The sequence below is a fragment of the Vidua chalybeata genome, chromosome 1, assembly GCF_026979565.1.
Source record: "Vidua chalybeata isolate OUT-0048 chromosome 1, bVidCha1 merged haplotype, whole genome shotgun sequence".
In the NCBI taxonomy this organism is placed as follows: Eukaryota; Metazoa; Chordata; class Aves; order Passeriformes; family Viduidae; genus Vidua; species Vidua chalybeata.
In genome coordinates, this window is record NC_071530.1 from 55,465,698 (window position 1) to 55,479,817 (window position 14,120).

Sequence of the window (14,120 nt, forward strand, 5' to 3'; positions counted from 1 at the left end):
ATGCAAGAAAAAGGGCTGCATGATCACAGGGTGACCATGACCCAACAAAGGGGCATGTAGGAAGAAAGAGAAATACATTAGGTTTTAATGCACTGAGAAAGAAATAGACTGAGTTTTAAAACAATAATTTTAAGGATTCATTTGGAATTTTCATTCAGAATAACCGTGATCAGAATATTAATTGAAACAAGAACTATTACCAAAATAGAGTTGCTACTATGAGTTAAAGAGGCTAACATTAAAGGGAAAATGCAAAGACTGAGAAAAACATATAATTACAATCTGCCAAAAGATTACAGTGCTTACCACCATACTGGAGGCAAAGTTATTCCAGCTGATGAATAGTGTTTCTGTTTTAAGAACTTGTTCATCTCTAATCATGGCCCACTTCAAAAACTGTTAGCACAAAGTTTCTGCTCTGAGTGGACAAGCTTATGTCAGCTTTTTTAGGTAAAAGACTTACTCTTACGACAACTGCATAATTCACCCACTTAATGCAGTATATTTGCTGTTTTAAAATCTGAGAAATACCATGAGTTCATGGTATTTAGCAATAGAATTAGAATTCCTTAGAGGGAGTTGAAATCCCTCAGTTTGTTGGTGTTATGAAGTTAGAGACCAAGAGAAAGTTCCCAGTTAAAACAATCAAAAAGCCATTATGCAGTTGCAAGAGTCTGCAAGTGCTTGATGAATCCATGAAGTGTAACAGTGCCTGACTAGCATTGGCACACATAATACACTGTAAGACAGTCAATGTACTAAAGGCATCCTACAGCCCTGCAGAACTACGAGACACCTCCAGACCTACCAAGCTATCTTTGGTGACCTTCACCAGTCTTTGCCAATTACCAAAATTCCAAAACAATGTCTTGCAATTTCAAGTGGTGGCAACTTGTTTTTTGAAGTATGAGTTCTCTGCCAGTAAGTTGCCAACAGCTGCAACTGAAGATACCATTACTGCAAAAAGTACATTACCTACACAATATTATCATCAGTTACAGGCAGCATTTGGAAAGCTCTTATAATGGTGACTCACCAGAGGATCTCTCAGGGCAAAATACAAAGTGTATATAACTTTCAGAAAAGCAGCCTAACACAGATTGACTTTTCTAAAATCAGTGCTACTATAAATGATGAAGATCCAGGAACAAACTAAGCATTCAAATGGAATTTTAAAACATAAGGGGATGACAGTACTAAAATGAGCACTACAAAAAAAAAAAAAAAAAATGAAAATGCATAATAAAAAAAAACCCGTAAGGATCTTCCAGAAGTGTTTACTCTAAAATGAAGCAACCATCATTTTTATACTGTCAGCTTTTTCAAAATGAGTACTTTCTGTCATTTTGCAAAAGAATGATTGTTCATTAAAAAATGAAACACTGCTGCTATATTGAAGCTCCACTTTTTTTTTTAAATGAAATTGAGTGCCCCGTGGTAACAACCCACATTCTGTAACAAGCTGCAACTATTTAAAATATTTTTCCCCCACCAATTTAATACACTCCTACACTCTTTCCTACTCGTGCTACAGTTACAGTAAAATGAAGAAAAGGTACTGCAGCAAAGGAAAAAATTGTCCTGGGTACCCCTTAGAAGAAACAGCAGTTGGAGGAAACTATCAGCTGACATCATTCCTGCTGACTAGTTCTCTGCTATGGTAGCAAAGTTGGTAGGCTTAGAAACACCTACATCCACCTGACCTTTCTTTTGTAAACACCCCTTCACCTCTTCCCTTAAAGCAGATCTAACACTGCTAGCTTAGCTCAAGGAAATGTGAACTTTAATATCACCTTCACAAGCAGACAGTGTTACTTACATAAACTATCTTGCAGGGCATGTAATGCATAAACACAAACTGTCCTTTACCTACAATTATATGTTACTTAGTTTCCAGATATTAAGATAATAAAATCGAATTACTCTCTCAGAAAGTAGTTATAGCATTTTTTGTAATGCTACTGGACCAATACATCACTATCACCATACATCTTCACATTAGGATCTTACAAACAGCAACACAGTATCAAATCTATTAGTTATTTCTTATCCTCTGGTTACATTATATACCAAAGCTATTAAATTGTGTATGATACTGATCTAGCTGGGTTTTTTTTTTTTTTGTATATGCACATGCCAACTTGTGTGCTATATGAAAATCTAGACCTTAATAAGCTCTACAGATCCCCACTACACAGAGTCTAAGCAGCACTTTCTGAAAGTTTACATGTCTTAAAGTACTATGCCAACTTTTGAGAGAATGAGACTTAAAAAAAAGCTCCTCTCGAGTCAATTCACAATAAATACTGGTGTTTAGGTCAACAAACTACACCTGACACATTTCACACAGCCATCTTCTATTCACAAGTTTCCAGTTACAGCCAAGAATTCAGTTCAGGTAAGACTGACTTCACAGTAAGCTAAACTCCAAACCCATGTAACAGGAAACAATAGGAAAATTATGTAATGTACATCAAACAATTTTGTACTGCTAAAGCATCTTTTATCTATTCTTACATTATCACTAAGCAATTACATTAACCGAGGAAGCAGATGTATCTTAAGAGTGTAACTGTTTCTGGGCCACAATACATTTAATTACATCATGCCACAATCAAGACACAACGAACGTTTAAAGAGCTCAGACAAACACTGATTTAATATTACACTTTGTAGCAAACCTCCCACCCCACATCTCTAAAGACGTTTCACCCTAATAATTACATTTTGGAGGGAGAAAATTGATCCTAGACCTTCCTCATTTCAAGCAAAGAATGGCTGTAGGTCTCTCTAAAATGAGAAAACCACTGAGTATATAAAGTCAACACAGCACTACTTCATCTACAGAATATTTTTATTACCAGTGAAATACATAACACTGCCCTTCAAAGAGTCACGCTAGGATGCAAACTGAAAATCACTTAAAATACATTGAGCAGATCACAGTCCGGAGCTGTTTCAGGCTCCTTCCACATCCTCAACGTCTTTACAATTATCGCAATAGGGTATACTAAAAATAAAACAGCGTGCTCTAAAATAAATTTAAAAAAAACCAAACGACTAAACATCAGCAAGAGTGACCGACTCCCAACGCAGCTCTAAGCACAGAGGACACGCCCTACTGTTCCAGGAACAGCGAAGCCGTTGTAACGTGATCCGAGGAAGTAGGAGAGAGAAAGGCACCGAAATACACACAGCTGTGATTTGAGCACATATTCCTTTTTCCCTCATTCCGCCGTTTCCACTCAGCCCCCAAGGGGCGCACGGCAGCTTCCCGCGGATCAGGAGGAGGGATCGCGCCCGGCGAGCAGCAGCAACCCGCCGGAAGGGCTCGGGCCAGGCCGGGCTCGGCTTCCCCTGATCCGCCCGCACCAAGCCGACCGCGGCCACACGGAAGGGGCCGCACACTGCCGCCCCAAGCTTCTCCTTCTGCTCACCGACCTGACCAACGAGTTCCGGCTGAGCCGCTCCTCCAAACATGAAGAACCGGGTTCCCGCCCCGCTTCGTCGCCCGAGTTTTGTGTCTATGACACCCTTCCTCCTCCCGGCCCTCGCCCTTACCCTGCCTGGGCCCCAGAGAGCCTTACCTGCGGGCCAGCCTGCCGCAGAACCGGGACGCTTCAGGAGGGAGGGGGGAATTGTTTCACTCTTCCCTCCACCGCTTCCAGGGGTGTGAGGGGCACGTAGATCCCGGAATCACTTCAGGCTCCTTCCTTGCCTCACTCCCTACGCCCAGAGATAGGGGAACACTGGCAAAAGCCGCCCCAGGGCAACCACAGTGCCAGTCGGACACGGACCGTCCACGGGCCGCGACAAAGGCAACTGCTACCTCACTTAAGCCTCCCCACCGTCCCCTACCACCCGTTCCCCGTGAGGGGTTGGGGGAACCAGAGCTGCAGGCAGACAAGCCGCTCCACTCCAGGCCGCCCTTCTCTTCCCCGCCCCGCACTCTTGCCTCCTCCCCTTCAACGCCAGGCGCTTACGGCCACATCGAGAAGTCGAGTGAGAGACTGCGGTAAATTTCAAACCGCCTGCAGGGCCTTGCGGAAGGAAGAAGGGGCCGAGGCTGAGCAGAGGGAGAGAGAGCGAGCGCCCAACAGCCAAAGCGCAGCAGACAGCGCGACCCACGCTGGCACCAACAGCCACCGCACCTGCCCGGCCCCACAAAGGCCCGGAGGCGAAGCGCGCAGGCGCTGCGGAGGAAAGGGCGAGAGGGCGGTACGCCCGCGTGCGCAGAGCGGGCGCGGCTGCGGGGACCGCGGTGAACGGTGGTGGGCGGTGCCGCGACCCGCCCCGCCCCGCCCCGCTTGGTTCCCCTGCCGTGGTCCTGACCGCTTCCTTGGCAGCTGATGAGCTACAGGAATTCCGGGCCGGCGTGAGTGACTGCGCCCTGTGGCGGCCTTTCAGCCTAAGGAAGGCGAGGAGGCAATCCGAAGGAGCAGCGCCCTCCTCTCGCCCCGCTTCTCCTTTCCTCAGCAGGCAGTGTAGGGAGGGGGGTCGTTCTCTGTAGTGTGTCGTACTGCAGTGCACGCTCGCCGCCTCGCCCCCCCTTATCATCGGGCAGGCTGGCTTACTCAGTGCTGTGGTGAGTAGAGGTATGTCTGACACCGCCTGCTTTGTGCTTCGTTCCCGGGTTTAGCTAGGGTTTGTTTTAATTGATTGGCCTTCCCTAGGGAAAGGCCATGAGAGAGCTCCGGGAGACAGTGGCCGTCGCTAAAGAACAGCAGCGCGCCTCGCCTGCATCAGCCGCGGCCGGGCCGCTGGGAGTCGCCGTGCTCGTTTGTGTGCCCAGCTCCCACCGCTTGCACATGGCAAGAGAGCGTTTCGGAAGAATTAATGGATGGGTGCCAGACAAGGTTTTGAGTAAAAATCGTTTGCAGACATTGGCATCTTCGCTTAGACTGACCTAAATACGACCAGACTTCTGTAATACCAAAATTTCAATACAAGTAGCCGGCATAATCCCTAAGGATAAAATACAAGTAAAAAAGAAATTACTGTACTATCACATATATTGCAGTTTATACACAAACAGTCATGAAAATTGATGAGATTCTGCTGTGAAATAGACTTGGGATCACACTGGTAGTAATTTGCTTTCCAACACCTCTGTAGTTAAGTGCAGTGTGTCTTAAGAGTGTAGAGATAATTAGAGGAGATGGCATTTTGTATGTTGGAAATCACCTGGAAATGAAAAAGCACTGTTAAAATGAGAAGCATAGTGGTAAGACTCAAAAACATGCACCAGACAGAGTTCAAATGTCATACTAAAATAAGCTCGAGTGGATGTACACAAAGTAAAGAAAAATGAATATGCAAGTGATTTAAATCTACTAAAGCAGATGTATAACATATTTCTTGTGTTTCATTAGTATTTTATAATTATCTGTGTGAGGAAAATCTACACTCTCTCAGCCTTTTCCCTCATCTAATTATACAGTATAGCCTCACCATCCTTATTTTTAACATCACATTTATTTCTGTAGTAATAGAGGATGATCTTACTGGAGGGAGGTGAAGTAAAAAGTTTCTCATGGGCCATCTATAGAAAAGACCAAAGGGAAGTACTGGCTTAAAACCTTATTTTTAATTTGACATTTATTCTTGCAGAAGAACTCACCTGCTGATTTTCTGGGCTTTGTGGAGAATCATCATTAAAAACATCTTGGGCTGTTTTGGTTTGCCCTAGCTGGTGGGAGGAGTCTTTTATTCATTTTTGAGTAGGGGGTTTGTGTAGAGCTTTCTGAAATGTGGCATGTCCCAGGTCTTTATGGGATCTCTATTAAGTTATTGCTTTTAAAGAGAAATTTTTTTGATCATTTGTACTTTCTTCTACAATGAAGTGTTGATTTTTTCTTACTGCTAGTCTTTTGATATCACAGACTGCACATTTTTCTTTAATGATGCAGTAAAATGCATATCTCCTTGAGAGCAGGCATGCATTTTTGTCACTTGAAAGAGCAGTTGTTTACTTGACTGAAAAGCAGTGTACAGTGCAGTTAAAACAGGCAGTGGTACAGGATGGCACAGTAGCAATTCTGAGTTCAGCATTTTTAATTAATTCCTAAACATGTTATATACAGTTTCATTTCAGTAAATCTTCAAGTAGAAGCCAGAAAATGAAAGTTATGTTTGAACTTTTGCTATGAAATGGCTGCAGTTACAAAATAATCAATTAGTTATGAATATGTCTTGATTAAATTATTACTGAAGCTAGTATAAATCTTGCTCTATTAATAATGAATTTCTTCTAAAAGTAAGTAAATGAATGAATGAAGTATCACTGGATCTTACTTTGAATATTTTTTCTCTTCACTGTTGTTGTTTTATACAGTAGGTTAATATTTTTTCTCTTCACTGTTGTTGTTTTATACAGTAGGTTAATATAGATCCCTTCTCATATGTAATTGAACTTGCTTATTTACTGCCTCCCATTTCTCTGGAAATCTCTCTAAAGCTGTTTAGCACAATTAAGGTGTTCCATGGGTGGACTCTTACCTAGTCCTTTTCAGATTGTCACCTAAGAAATTATTTCTAGGATGAATCTGTAAATCAATTAAATGGAATACTTTGGACAATGTCAACTTCCTACAATAATATGTGTACAGTTTTAAAAGATTTTGTCACTGTAACAACTTCTACGAGAGAAAAATATATTTACCTCTGCAATGTTTTCTATTTGTGCAGTTCTGAATATCTGTTTTTTTTTTTGGTCCCACACTTTAGCATTTCTAATTTCCCCATGAATCTTCTGTTTCATGATGTCCAAGACTGAGCACCAAGATGTTTCCTATTACCATCCGAGTAGCAGTTGCATCTGGACAGTTTTCCTTATCTCCTGTTAATGGGCCCATCAATGTCTTGCCACATGACTCAGAGATAACACTCTCCAGGAGCCAGTTCTGTTTAACAGGTGATTAAGAACACACCTCCTGATTCAGAATAACATCAGCCTATTGTGAGATGCTCCACCCAGGGAGAGAAGCTAGGCATTCCCACCTGGATAAATCCAGGGATTTCTAGACAGAAAAGCAGCCTTTCCACAGGTTTCCGAGAAGACACAGCAACCACATCTGCCACTCCAATTTGGACTGCTACCAGCACACTGGCCAAAGGGGTGTCAGGTTGTATTCTGACTTTGTCAGTGGTCTTCCTTTTGTATCATTGCATGTATTTTTGTCTTCTTTTTTTTTTCTTTTCCTAATAAATTGTATTTCTGACTTGGAGTCTGTCGCTGGTTTTGCTTTCAAACCAGAACACATGATTATTGCACTTTCTGATTAAGAATGTAATAGTGTTGGCACACATATAGGATCATTGCATAACTTAATTCCTGATGTGAATCTGTATTTTCTCTTCTCTGTCTTCCCTATTCTTCTCTCTGTCTCCCTCTCTCTCTCTCATATCCCTGCCACCCTCCCTTTGTGGAAAGAGTAGCTTCCAGGTGTTAATTTAACTGGTGGATTGATTTACTGATGAAGATTCATTTATTTAAGAGCATTTTAAGAAATTCTGACAACCTCATCAAATTGTTTTTGTCGTTTCCATTTTGTGTCCTTCCTTTCCAGTAGTTTCCATCTCCTCAGTTCAGATACCATCACTCAGCAATTCATTTGACACAGTTGAACATACTTTATTTTTTTCTTTTTCCTCCCCAGCTGTAGTAGATCCTCTTTTGGAAATTCTCTGTATTGTTAGCAATTGCTTATTCACCCTACCCCACAAAAAGGGTATTATAATGTGGGATATGGAGATGTGTTTGTTAAAAGGTGATAACGGTTCTGTTTACCAGAAAGCCCTGTAGGAGGGCACAGCAGCAGGCTGGGCAGTTAGAAGTCAGTGGGGGGGTGAGAGGCAGTTGTGGGGAGAGACACATGGACAGCATGTGAGCGGGAAGCTGATTGGGTGGTGAGACGCATGGACAGCAGCATTGCAGTTGAGCAGCCAATAGATGCCCTTCTTCTGTTAAGTTTTGGTTATGTCCGGTGGAAGCTAAAGGTATATAAGGGTGTCATGGTTTGACGCTGGCGCAATGCCAGTGCCCCTATGAAAATACACCTTCCCAAATAAATGCCATGAAATGTGATCAGGAACAGAGCAGAGCAGCCTCAAGTTTAATAACAAAGGGAAAAACACTTTATTAAACTACTACTACTATAAAAAACACACACACTAAATCCAGGATGAAAACCCTCCAAAACATTCCTCCTCCCCCCACCCAATTCCAACAAAACCACAGTGAGACACAACTCGGACCCTCAGTCAGGTTCCCACCCTTCAGTTAATCAATACTCAGTCCATCAAGGGAGAGAGGAGCCTCTCCTGTGCCATAGACCCCCCAGGAAACACAGTTGCCACCTCCTGTGTTTCCATGTCACACATGGCAACCGCCTGGAGAAAATCTGCCAGTGTGACACTTTCCTTTCCATGTCACAGTGCTCTCACCACCATGCATGGACAGACTACCCATAGGGCTCCTTTAAGGATGCTTTGCCAAGAACCAAAAGAACAACAGTTCAGTTTCTTGTTTTGGGACAACAGTCCCCCCCATTTTTCCCTCCCCTGGGGCCGAGGGTCTCAAGAACAGAGATCTTCTTCTCCACTCCTGCACTTGCAGCTGCTGAAGCAGGTCACTGCCACCTTCGCCCTTTCTTGGCTCCAACCATTGCATCCCCCTAAAAATGCAGTCTCTGTTGCAAGAGAGATTTGTTCAGTCTATGGCTATACAAGAAAAGTCCAGCCAAAAGCCACTCCATCATCTCCTCCCACCTAGAATTCTTTTCCCTATCTTCTGACATCTCAGTCCCAGACTGTCTCCTTTCTCTTCCACATCGAGGAGGAATAGTGTTTTGCAAAGCTTTCCTTTCCCAGGAAAGGGTCTCAGGCTCCCAGGACCAGGATGGCTGAGATCTCACAGCAGGCTGCCAAACTCCCACACTCCCACGGCTGGGCACTTGTCTCCCCCTGCACTGGTGTCTTCTCTGCAGCGATTTCCACGTGCCTCTAGGCTCTCTGTCTCTTCCTCTCCGGCGGGGAGGCTGCCTGGGACATCTCAGTGTTCCTCCACTGTTCGGTCCTGTTGGCAGGGCGGGGGGCAGCCTGGTTCCCTTCCCTTCACCCCCCACCCCCTTCTCCCTCTGGGGCTCCGGCCTACCTCTCCCAGGCTACATGGCTCCCCCTCCCCCACCTAGCTTGTGGCCGGGCAGGGGAAGTCTGCACTGCGATTGGAACCAAAGAGAGAGTTCCCGTGGGAGTTCTTGCTTTTAACCCCCTGTGTTCTCAGACGCATGTCCATACCTCCAGTGGTCAGTTGAAATGCCAAGATCCAAACCTGACCACTGATTGATTTGACCCAACTTACTGAAAACATTCACTTCAGTGTCAAACCACGACAAAGGGAGGTGTTTTCTACAATAAAGTGATTTCCTTCATATGCATAAGGGGGTCCATGTGTCTTTGTTCCCCATTGCTACAAATTGGCTTGCTGGAATTGGGACATTTAAAGGTGGTACAGTATAGGTACCACTCTGGTAGCAGCTTGCACTGAAGTCAAGGAATCAGCCAGCCAGGAAGACTCTGGAAAAGGATCTTGGGAAGGATCTGGAAGAGTTTGGGAAAGAACTCAAGAATTAAAAATGCACGCACCTCACATGTCAAGTGAGTAGACCAGTGAGAGCAAATATGGGAGGAGAAAAATGCCTGGGACAAAGGAGGAGCCTGAGCAAGATAAGGCAGCCCCTGCACCAGCCAATGATTAACATTGCTAATGTGAAACTGAGCTCCTTGCTGGACTGGGTGTCCAATCACATTGAAGACTTTCCCTTCAATGGTCCTCCAAAATTAGGAGCCTGTCAGGCAGTAGGAAAGAGACTTTTTGATACCGCCAGGGACAGCGATATTGAAGCTTACGAGCTTCTCGCCACATGGGGAACAATCATGGTGGCCATTAAAGAAAACGGCGCAAATGTTGCCCATTTTGTAGCTTCAGAAGCCAATTCCCCCAAGCCCTCACCACCACCAGAACCTGTATCCAGCCCCAAGATTAACCTATACCCTGCAAAATTGTCTTGTCCTGATGGAAATCCCTCTGCAATTGGTCTCTTCAGTGCCAAATTCCCCCACTTAGAGCAAGCAGCCGGTTCGCTTTCATCCCAAAATGGTGGAGCCCACACTCTGCTGATGAAGCCCACCAAAACAGCCCAAAAGGGCGACATTGTAATCTAGCGTATGCAAGAAAGCTGAGAAGCTGTGATGATGTGAAGCCCACCTAGCAGTCTGAGCCAGTGCCCAGCTTGTAGTCATAGTCACAGCCCAGGGCCCCCACATGCCCTTGAGCATAGCGGCTCCAGCCATCCTGCCAAGCGGGTGTTCCACTCACTGGCTGGGCTTATGGCTGCCAGGATGTTACTCGTTGCTGGGTTCCTCCTTGCTGTAGCTGCAGGCGGGTGGAGTTCACGAGCCAGGGAGCAAGAAAGCCCACCGGCCAGCTGCTTCAGTTGCACCTCACTGCCACTGGACACCACCAGTGTGGGCTGCTCGCTGTCCCTGGTGCCCGCCATGGCTGGCAGCATAGGTCCCGCGATGGCTCTTGGCATGGGTCCCGCCGCAGCTCCTTGGGGCTCAGTGGCACAGGAGCAGTGGGCAGGCGGCTGCACTCCTGCTGGGGCTGGGACTGGAACTGTGGCCAGCACGGTGCGGTGTACAGAGGGCCCCGGGGCAGCCACATGTGCACCCCATGGGGTGCCACACCAGGACAGAGCAGACCAGGGCAGAGCTGCACCAGCTCGAGCAGGGCCATTGCAGGCAGTGGGCCCATGCAGAGACAGGCAGCCATGAAGGAGCTACAGGCATTCCTAGACGGGATGAACCAACCTGCCCTGTGTTATGCACTAGATCAGGGATATGCAGGTATTACTGGAGCAAGTGGAAGTGTCCTAGGCAGAGGCACAGGCACTGCCATGCCACAGCTGTTGCTATGGGACCGGAGTGGGGCAAACTCATCTTTTAGCAGTGTCCTGCAGCATGCACTCACATGGCTCAGCACACGGATGGCACTGGCTGCGAATGGTGGCGAGGCCAGCGTTCTACAGAAGCAAGCCTTCTACAAGACCAAGGCACTGATGCCTGCAGGGTTGTGCTGTGGTGCCACTGTGTTTGTGTACTTCATCCTAAAAGCGTTCCTGTGGCTGCTGTTCTGGACCATATTCTGTGGCACTTTCCTGCACTGCTCACGCACCCTGGTGCTGCTTGCTGCCAGGACCTCTGAGTTTCAGACACGTAGGTGGGGGTTGTTTTAAAAGGGAATACCCTCAGCAAAGGGATGGAGAGGGGTAACTTCCCCTTGTATGCAAAACGCTGCTGCCGCATGACCCCTGTCAACAGACCAACTGTTTTTACAGACGCATCCAGCAAAACCAATAAAGCTGCAGTAGTTTAGTGTGGAGGTGACTCTGTCCAGTAGCATAAGAGAGTATTAATATTAAAAGATGCTTCCGTGCAAATTTTAGAATTGGCTGCTATGCCTTTCTGTTATTTTCACAGGAACTGCTTACCATCATAACTAATTCATCATATGCTGCCAATGTTGTATCCCATTTAAAATTTTCCTATTTAAAGTATGTTAATAACCTTTTTTTGTTTACAGAGTTAGGAGTCCCATACAGGTTTACAAAAGATTACAAAAGATAACAACTATGCAGAAAAGGTTGTATTCAAGCTACATGGTCTCTAAATAATAGTTTATTGCTAATTTGTGTTTATGATGTTTCATAGTATTTTCACATTCTGCAAATTTTGTCAAATATGCATTTTGATGCCTCTAGTGTTGTGTCCAATAGTCATACAAACTTTCATTTAAAGATTGTGCAGACCCTTACACATAACCCATGAAGTCAGAGATCCCCGAGTTCCCTTGTGTAGTCTTTGCAAGTTTGGAGTAGACAGCAATTTTGGATGCCTCAAAGAATGGTATTGTCCATAGTGGGCAGTATTTAAAAACTAAGCAGTGATTAGGTCAACATTGCATTCCACTGAAAAGACTATGACATCTTCAGTGCACCTAGTTCCTACTAGTGAGGAGAAGAAAGCCCCATCTGCATTCACTTTGACAGCTAGCCCCAGAAGCTAAAACTGTCCTTGCATACTGTGTTCAAGCCCTCAGAACAAGAACAGCTTTCTGTAAAACAAAAACAAAAACAACAACAACAACAACAACAACAACAACAACAAAAAACCATACAACAAAAAGAGACCCTTTCCTATCTAGAACAATGTTTGGTTTCTTCTTTTCCCCCAAATTATATTAGGAGCCACAAGACTGATAAAGCCACCTCTTCCTCTTAAATTCAGCACATTTACAAAATATGCTCCTTCATTCTGACAAGTCAACACCCACACTGCTTTTTTTTTTAGATTATAAGATCTAGCTAGCTATGGAGGATATTTTTGCTGCCCCTAGTTAACAGACACGATGCTCTTCAGCCTTTATAAAGAAAAAGAAGTCACTTAACTCACAATTGATACAGAAAGAAACCAGAAACATGTTGTAAGATTCTATATATTTCCAGTACTCGTAAGAATCCTGTAGGTGTTGTCAAGTATAATAATTATGCAGATGTCACTGTGACGGTAGGTGTGCTACCAATTATTTTTGATCTCACAACTTTTTAATACAAATGAAAATATTTTATTTGCTTTCTGACAAAAGCTGTTGTGTTTAAAGGGCTAAGGGCTTCTTTTCATGCAAATGTTTTTCCAGTGTATTGGCAACAACGTATCAGTTCACTTTATTTAAAATTGAGATTTTGGTATGGTTTCATGCTTGGTAATTTGCAAGGAAATCATTATACAATAGATCTCTAATTTAAGATAGATGATAAGAAATCCATTCTTTTACAAATCTTAAATTTTAGTGTAGAAAGTTGCAGCATGCTGTAAAGGAATGTCTTGTTCAATCTTAATCATCATTAGCAGTTGAAACAGTATTAAGCCTGTGTACTTTGCAGTCCTTCATGACATGAAACTTAAATTTGTCTTTACTAGATTGCAGAAAACACCAGGCAAGCAATTTCAATTAATTTTCTCACAAACCCTTGATATCCTGTTGTCTTACTGATGTTACCTATATCCCACAGTTTAGCAGTTTAAAATACGTTTGTGTACATTTTAAGGGTCTTGTTAAATTTACTTCAAAGGTATTTCAGACAGCAAGATTGGCAGTGACATGTTGCATTTCATTTCAGTAATGCTTGCTAGTTTCTTTTGTACATAACTCCTAAGATATTAATTTCCTTAAAATATTATTTAATTTTTACAGACGAGTATTAAGTGCTGATTTGACATTCTTAAGTACTGCAATATTTAAGTACCAGAATATGAACTGTAAAACCTACGTGAGACAAAGAGATGTTTCCTTTAACAGTTTTGAATTGGTTTGTTTGTGACAAAAAGGTAAATGGTACTTTCAAAGAATTGTATATATAGGTACATAGTTACAGTTATTTACAAGTTGTTTATGACAAAGCCTGCTGTTCCACAAGTTATTACTGAGAATTTCTTTTAAAGATAGGATAGGGATGTTCCTCCCAGTCTATGTCTTAGCCCTGGCCAGGCTATGGCCTTGACGGGAAGGAAAAGTATCAAAACCAAGTGTTTCTGTGCTAAAGATGAAAGCAAGTCACTTTGCCTAGCTGATTTGGCTTTGCAGAAGCTGGACGATTTTCCTTTGAGATAGACATGGAAGCCTCATTCAGAAGAGGCTTTCCAAGACCTCATTGTGAAAAGAAGACTCCTTGGCAGACCCTGGGTGATAGCAAAGCATATTGGCAGTTGTAAGTTTCTATGGATATTCTCAGTTCAGTCAGAGAGAAAAGGAGAGATTTCTGCCAGGCTAAGCCAGGGAAAAAGTCCGAGAGGAATGTAAACATTTATTATCTCTCTTTCTGTTCATATTGTTTATAGATATGTTCTATCACCGTGTGCTATTCATAGTGCACCAATGGTGTGAGATGTTTTTACTCTAGGACCAATGACGTTGGTCCTCACAGTGTTCTCTATAAAAGAGTGATGTACTTTTTAATAAACAGTTCTTCTTTGCCTTCTGAACTGTGAGTCTCATTATT

The 14,120-nt window shown here is 43.8% G+C and overlaps 1 protein-coding gene and 1 long non-coding RNA gene across 22 annotated transcripts in view; one reads left to right on the top strand and one right to left on the bottom strand.

Moving 5' to 3' along the window:
- Positions 1–4,184, bottom strand: part of LRRFIP2 (LRR binding FLII interacting protein 2) — a 57,677-nt gene extending 53,493 nt beyond the window's left edge. For 6 of the 21 annotated variants that reach the window (XM_053935820.1, XM_053935897.1, XM_053935915.1 and 3 more), the window contains exons 1-2: positions 3,984–4,178; positions 3,588–3,726 (exon numbers count right to left, since the gene is read on the bottom strand). The gene's annotated coding sequence lies outside the window, so the exon portion shown is untranslated. Of the gene's footprint in view, positions 1–3,587; positions 3,727–3,983 lie in introns of all 21 variants that reach the window. The other 15 variants (XM_053935805.1, XM_053935811.1, XM_053935870.1 and 12 more) reach the window with 6 other exon arrangements.
- A 122-nt stretch (positions 4,185–4,306) lies between these two features.
- LOC128784395 (uncharacterized) lies at positions 4,307–7,220 on the top strand. Its single transcript, XR_008429471.1, has 2 exons — positions 4,307–4,595; positions 4,674–7,220. It is a non-coding gene; the product is annotated as an uncharacterized LOC128784395 (long non-coding RNA).
- The last annotated feature ends 6,900 nt before the right edge of the window (positions 7,221–14,120 follow it).